This window comes from Corvus brachyrhynchos, unplaced genomic scaffold (assembly GCF_000691975.1).
Source record: "Corvus brachyrhynchos isolate BGI_N302 unplaced genomic scaffold, ASM69197v1 scaffold200, whole genome shotgun sequence".
In the NCBI taxonomy this organism is placed as follows: Eukaryota; Metazoa; Chordata; class Aves; order Passeriformes; family Corvidae; genus Corvus; species Corvus brachyrhynchos.
In genome coordinates, this window is record NW_008236184.1 from 3,943,001 (window position 1) to 3,948,704 (window position 5,704).

Consider the following 5,704-nt stretch of genomic DNA (forward strand, 5'->3'; position numbering starts at 1 on the left):
CACAGCACTGATGCCTTCAGCAGCCACCGAGGCTGGAGAGCAGGCGCTGCTGACAGAAAAGTTGTGAAGAGTCCATGAAGCAGCCCCTGGGGCAAAAGCATTTGTGGAAAAGAGGGTCCTGAAGTGGTGCTCAGAAGTGGTGGAGCTGTCAGCCAGAAGATGAGCAGGGGAAGGACTGGACTTTTGACCAAGAGGAAATGAAGTGTTAAAACGAGATGGGCATAAACCAGTAGTGAAGAGATGTGATTGCTTTGATCTTTGACAGGGCACGCCACCGTCTTGTCAGGGAGAGAGCTGAAAGAAGAAGGTCCGAATGGAAGGCTTTACTGTGGTGTGGGTTTACCCGTCTGCTCTGTAGTCACAATATGCAGGGAGCATTTTCCTTTCCCCCATTTCTGGGGGCAACTTCTCTCAGAACAAATATCCTTAATATGTCCTCAGGCTGGGTTTGATCTTTCAAGATGCTACCTGCTCTCAGGATGGGGAATCAAAGGGCAACGCCATAATCGCAAGCACTTGAGTATTGCTGGATTGCTGCCTTGGCAATTTGCATACAGGAGAAAATGCAAACAAGTTTCTCAGGAGGCTGTATGACTTGGAAATCTTCCAGAAATCCTTCAGGCGTCAGTAAGATTGAGGACATCCATAGTTTATCTGGGGATTCAAATACTGAACCAATGTAGCTAAAATTCATGGTTCCCACGCCACGTGACTCTTTGTTTGGGGATTTGGTGCTCTCCCATTTCCTGCCATCAGATACCTGGAGCCACTGCTTTACTGTGTCAGGCTAATTTGGGTGATGATTTTGTGCAGGTGGCAAGGCCCCTGTGAACTGTAGCTGACCCCTTCCTTGCACTCCAACTGTTCTGCAGGTAGGCAATGTTGGATTTTTTTTTTTTTTTTGCTTGTACCTCTCCAGTTTACTACTGGATCTCAAAAGGAAAGAAATCCCAGGAAGACTGAAGTGTTGGTTGCTTTGTTACATGTCACTTGCATATATTTCTCTCTCCTTGGCCATTATTCAGTCAAAATCTCCCCAGAACTGAGCCTCTGGGTCAGCACAAGAGACAACTTACAAGATCAGGCATCTACATAGGGGTCTGACTGAAAATATTTTTCCCTGAGCTTCTACCTGCAGAACATTAACATTCAACAACCCCAAAAATGGGGAAAAAAAAAAAAAAAAAAGTTTAAAACCTCATTCAGCCTAGTACCAAACTTCGGTATTTCTTTCTGTGACAGCCCTTCCTTTCTACTTAACAGTCTTGTACAGGACAGTCTGAATCACCACTTTCCTGACCCACTGCCCTCTTTGATGTAGTTTTCTTAGGCTGTAGTAGTTGGTGCCTTTTTCTACCTTACTGACTTCCAGCTTGAAGACAAGAATGCAGTGTCTAGGAACACCACACTCCATTTTTAACAGCTCGGCAGCTGAGCCCATTTGACATTACACTGACACAAAGATTTATTGTACTGTACAGAGAAGACAGTCTACAGAAATGAAATTTCAAACTATCTGTATCACCAAAGAACATGGATAGACCTTGGGAATTTAATCTGGTCATCATAACTTACGGAATGCAAGTGATCTGTGTCTTACCCCAGCAAAATGCCACACCCTCATCTGACCAGCCATGGCAAGCCATAGCCAGGCTGGGAGCCTGGGCCTCGCTGTCTTGCGCCTTGTGATCGTCCCCATCCACACAGAGGAAGTGCTCTTTTAGGCACTAGTGAAAGGGATATAATGAATATCCCTTTCACTAGGTGCCCTAAAGTTGCCCTGCAGAGGTCTAAAGCCCATTTCCATCACTAGGCAGAGGGGTGGTCAATGCTCATCCTTTGCTGGAGATGGACTCATGATCACGGGGCCTATCTCAGACTTCCCTGGCACATTTTTAACATTTCTGTTTGCCAAGTGGCCATACTGTGCACCACACAACTCTCCTTCCCACTCCAAACAGATGCTGCAAGACCCAGCAAAGCTTAGAAAATTTCTGGCCAAGCAGGCTTTCATTGTAATTAAAGGAGCCCTCTTTTCACTGCCCAGTTTGAACACAGACCAGTTTCTTCTGTCAGCTGGGATGATGTGAGTTTGAAGCTGGGAAAACTGGCTTTTTTTTTTTTTTTTATAATTGAAACCATAAAAGCTAGAGTTTTCATTAAAATTTGTTAGGTGAATTACTAGTTATTGCACTTTGATTTTACAGATACTACACATGAATGGAGGTAACAAAACAAACAGAACCAGAGCTAAATGTCTTGGGCATAGCTCAGGATACACAGAGACAGATCCCTAGGGAAGGAGAGTTGCAAAAGGCATCAAAATGGAGTTCACTGAACTGGTGTTTAAAGCTTTTGGGAAGTGTCTTTTTTTAGCAAGCCTTTAAAGTCAATTATCCTCACAGAATGTGCTTCATGTTTGTCTTGAGGATAAAGATAGTGAGATTTCATAATTTATCTGGCTCATACCTCAGGTTAGCCTCTGAGCATGCAGGTCCCTGGCTCTGTGCTAGACAAGAGGCGGCAGATCCCTCTCTACTGACAGGGAAAAGCGCCTTCCCCTCTGTGCTGGCTGTGAGCTGGAGAAAGGGCAGCGAGGCATTCCTCCCTGAAAGTGAGAGATGCTGTATTCCCCAACTGTCAGACACAATTCATAATGGAAAAAAAACAAAACAAAGCCACGCTAAAGTGCAGTAGAGAAAATCCTGGGAAATCGCGTAGACAATACTTAAGCACAACTTTTCTCCACAGAGAGGGCTTGTGTTAGATCCCAAGCTCCAGAAATGGAAGGGAAATAAACAGAGCTTTTGGAATTAACCTGGCAAAATGGAGTTGGTTCTCACCTGTCACAGGACTGCACAGTGGAGATTGTCCTCATGCAGACAGCCAGCTCTTTCTTTCTCCGAAATGGCTCTTTCATTTTCTTTTGAAGATCATCCTTGAATGAATATGTCTGTCCAGCACAAGACACTTCCAGTGCTTTTGAGTTAGAAAAGACAGGAATTTTTAGTACTAGTACAGCAACAACAGTTTCTAGACAAGTAAAATCTGTCTGCAGAAGGAGAGAGGAAGCCCCCACCTACTCAACAGTTCAGCTGCTGTGCTCTTCAGTAAGGGCAGATATTTGGAAAATGGGAAAGAACAGGAAAGATCCTGGTCGTGCCAACACTAGTCTGATTTCTGACATGCTTAAACTTTCACACATGTCTTTCTTTACAGTAATGGGTCTTTAAATTAACTCTTTTGTATTACTTTTGGTGTGTTTCTTATACAGTGCTGACCAGGAGCTAAATCTCTGCATCAATGAAGATTTTCAGAGCCATTAGGTACAAGAACTCCAGCAGGTGGTTATAGTGGTCCTTGGTGGATAATCCCTGGAGATGTCCAGTCAGTCCATATCATAGCTGTTTATCTCATAGCTGTTAAATAATTCCCTTCAGTATCTTCAAGTTAACTCTGTCAGCATGAGCTCTTTGTCGCCACAGTAATTCGGGATCTATTTGTTCTTTGCTGCAGTTATGGCCATGTAAACTGTGTATGAGTTACCACCATTTTTGCCCATTTTGCACAGGTGCAGGGACTGTACCAAACACAAGGCAAGTTGAGCTGGTTGTGTGGGAGGCAGCCAGAATGGCCCCCATTTATGAGCCCACTGCTGTGTAAAGGGCAAGACTCTCTGCTCAGTGTGGAAACAGGCGTGTAACAAACCTGTGCCAATGCCAGGAAAACACTGAGGGAGAATTACTCCTAACAGGAAAAGGCTCGTGGAAAGCAGAGTGTGAGCTTCTCTGCTGTACTTATACACAACACAGCCCCATTTCTTCCAAATATCACACTGTGAAAAAATGTTGAATTCTTTTTTATTGCTAGGCCTGAGAAGGAAATCTCTACACAAAATAGTACCTCAATCTCATTTTGGGCCTTTGTGGAGTCTTATTTTGGGCCTGATGCTCAAACCCAGCAATAACAGGCTTACAGCTGAAAGGCTTCACACCAAAGGGCACAGAAAAAAAAGAGGTTTTTTTTATAGAACAGTTGATTGATGGTGAGATATGGGAGCATAAACATAGCTATTGAAGCCCATGGACCATTTTGACCACAGAAATGCAACCTGGGAATCTGGCTCACTTGTTTAATCTCTCTGCCAGTTTAATCCCGGTCTCCCCTAAAACACCTGGTGTGATTTCAGGGTGGCACTGGTGGCCCTTGGGTGCCAGCCTGGCACGGCATTGCAGATTTTGCAGAAGAGAAGTGACTCATTAATATTCTTTTTGTCATATGATGCCCATACAGCTGTAAATAAACATGCTTACAAGGACGTATCTGGGAACTAAATTCATGGGGAACTAAATAATAAACTTGTCTTCAAGCTGCTGGTTTAGACTGAAAGCAACACTGAAATAATGTGTATTTTTTACAATTTATTGTAATAGTCTCTGATCCTACAAACATTATGCACATCTGTCGAACTTTATTCTGAGATGTAGGGCCATCAATTTCAATCTGGGGCTAATAGATAGGCATTGGCCAGAATGATTTTATGGCTTGGATCCCTGTGGCTTAAGTTCTGACTAGGCAGATGTGACAGAGTCCAACAAAAGATCTCAACAGAAGCAACCCTGGCTGTGTTGATACAGTTGCTATTAAGTGGAAATTGCCACAAAACTGGAAAATATCACCAAGGACATTCACCCTTGTCTTCCTGTGCCAGTTTACCTGCATAGTGATGCAGTTTTCTTGCAAAAAGCCTAGCAGTTAGAGATTTAAAATTGATTACTTTTCTGTTTACTTCTGATTACAGTTTTACTTGTATTTTTTTTTTCTTCTTTATTTTTTGGATGACCTTCAGAAATTTTCAATTAACGTTAAAAAATGTTTTTAATAAGAGGCAAGAACAAGAGAGCTTAGGTTTTTTTCTGATGAGAGGTTTTGTAAGGGTAAGATCATCGTCATAGCCATTAATGTTCTGATTTTGGAGCAGTGGAGACGTAAGCAAATATTTATTTTTGAAAGGCCTTTGCTTTGGTTGATGACAAAATACTCATCTCCTAAATTTAGCAATGCTGTGTCTCCATGTGTATATTTATATTATTAGTCACCTTTAAGCCCACATTTTCTGTGATCTGCACAGGCTGGGGAGTCACTCCATCCTTGTGTCAGAGGGGGGTACCTGCATGTCCATGCCCCTGCCAAGTGGGCTGAGTGTCCAAGTTGTGAATTCCAGTGGGAACAGACCAGAACTGGAGTGGCTGGGAAAATAGGGGCAACAGGGGGGGCAGCTTGAGCAGTCTTTGTTTCCATAACCCTAGTAGGAAGAGAAACAATAACCATGGAATACCCAGAGTTGGAAGGGACCCATATGGGTCAGCGAGTCCAACTCCTAATAATTACTTTAATAATGGTCACCTTGTATCAGAGTCCCTGAATTTAGGTATTTACCTGTCCACTATCCCAGGCTGTGCAGTTCCTCTGGCTTTTTACATGGAAAGCCACGATCTCGAGGAGCAGAAATATGGTTTGTGCCCGTCGTTTAGAGAAAGCAGTTGTGCTAGCTGCACAATTTACATTTTGGGAAAACGTTGTTAACAAAAAGGTTGTGAGTAAAGGCAGCCCAGCCCCACTTATGTTTAGGGGACACACAGGGAGCCCGAGGACAAGCGATGGCCCGGCCTACCGCCGCCCGTGCCGGTGTCTGGCTTCCTCA

The 5,704-nt window shown here is 43.6% G+C and overlaps 2 long non-coding RNA genes across 2 annotated transcripts in view; one reads left to right on the forward strand and one right to left on the reverse strand.

Moving 5' to 3' along the window:
- LOC108447568 overlaps positions 1-5,415 on the forward strand; it is a 25,694-nt gene extending 20,279 nt beyond the window's left edge. Inside the window, exon 4 of the long non-coding RNA XR_001863212.1 lies at positions 3,275-5,415. This is a non-coding gene — a long non-coding RNA (uncharacterized LOC108447568). The remainder of the gene's footprint in view (positions 1-3,274) is intronic.
- On the reverse strand, positions 2,113-5,683 carry LOC108447570. The gene is made up of 2 exons (XR_001863213.1): positions 5,440-5,683; positions 2,113-2,979 (listed from the first exon to the last, which is right to left on the reverse strand). It is a non-coding gene; the product is annotated as an uncharacterized LOC108447570 (long non-coding RNA).
- Between the last annotated feature and the right edge of the window lie 21 nt (positions 5,684-5,704).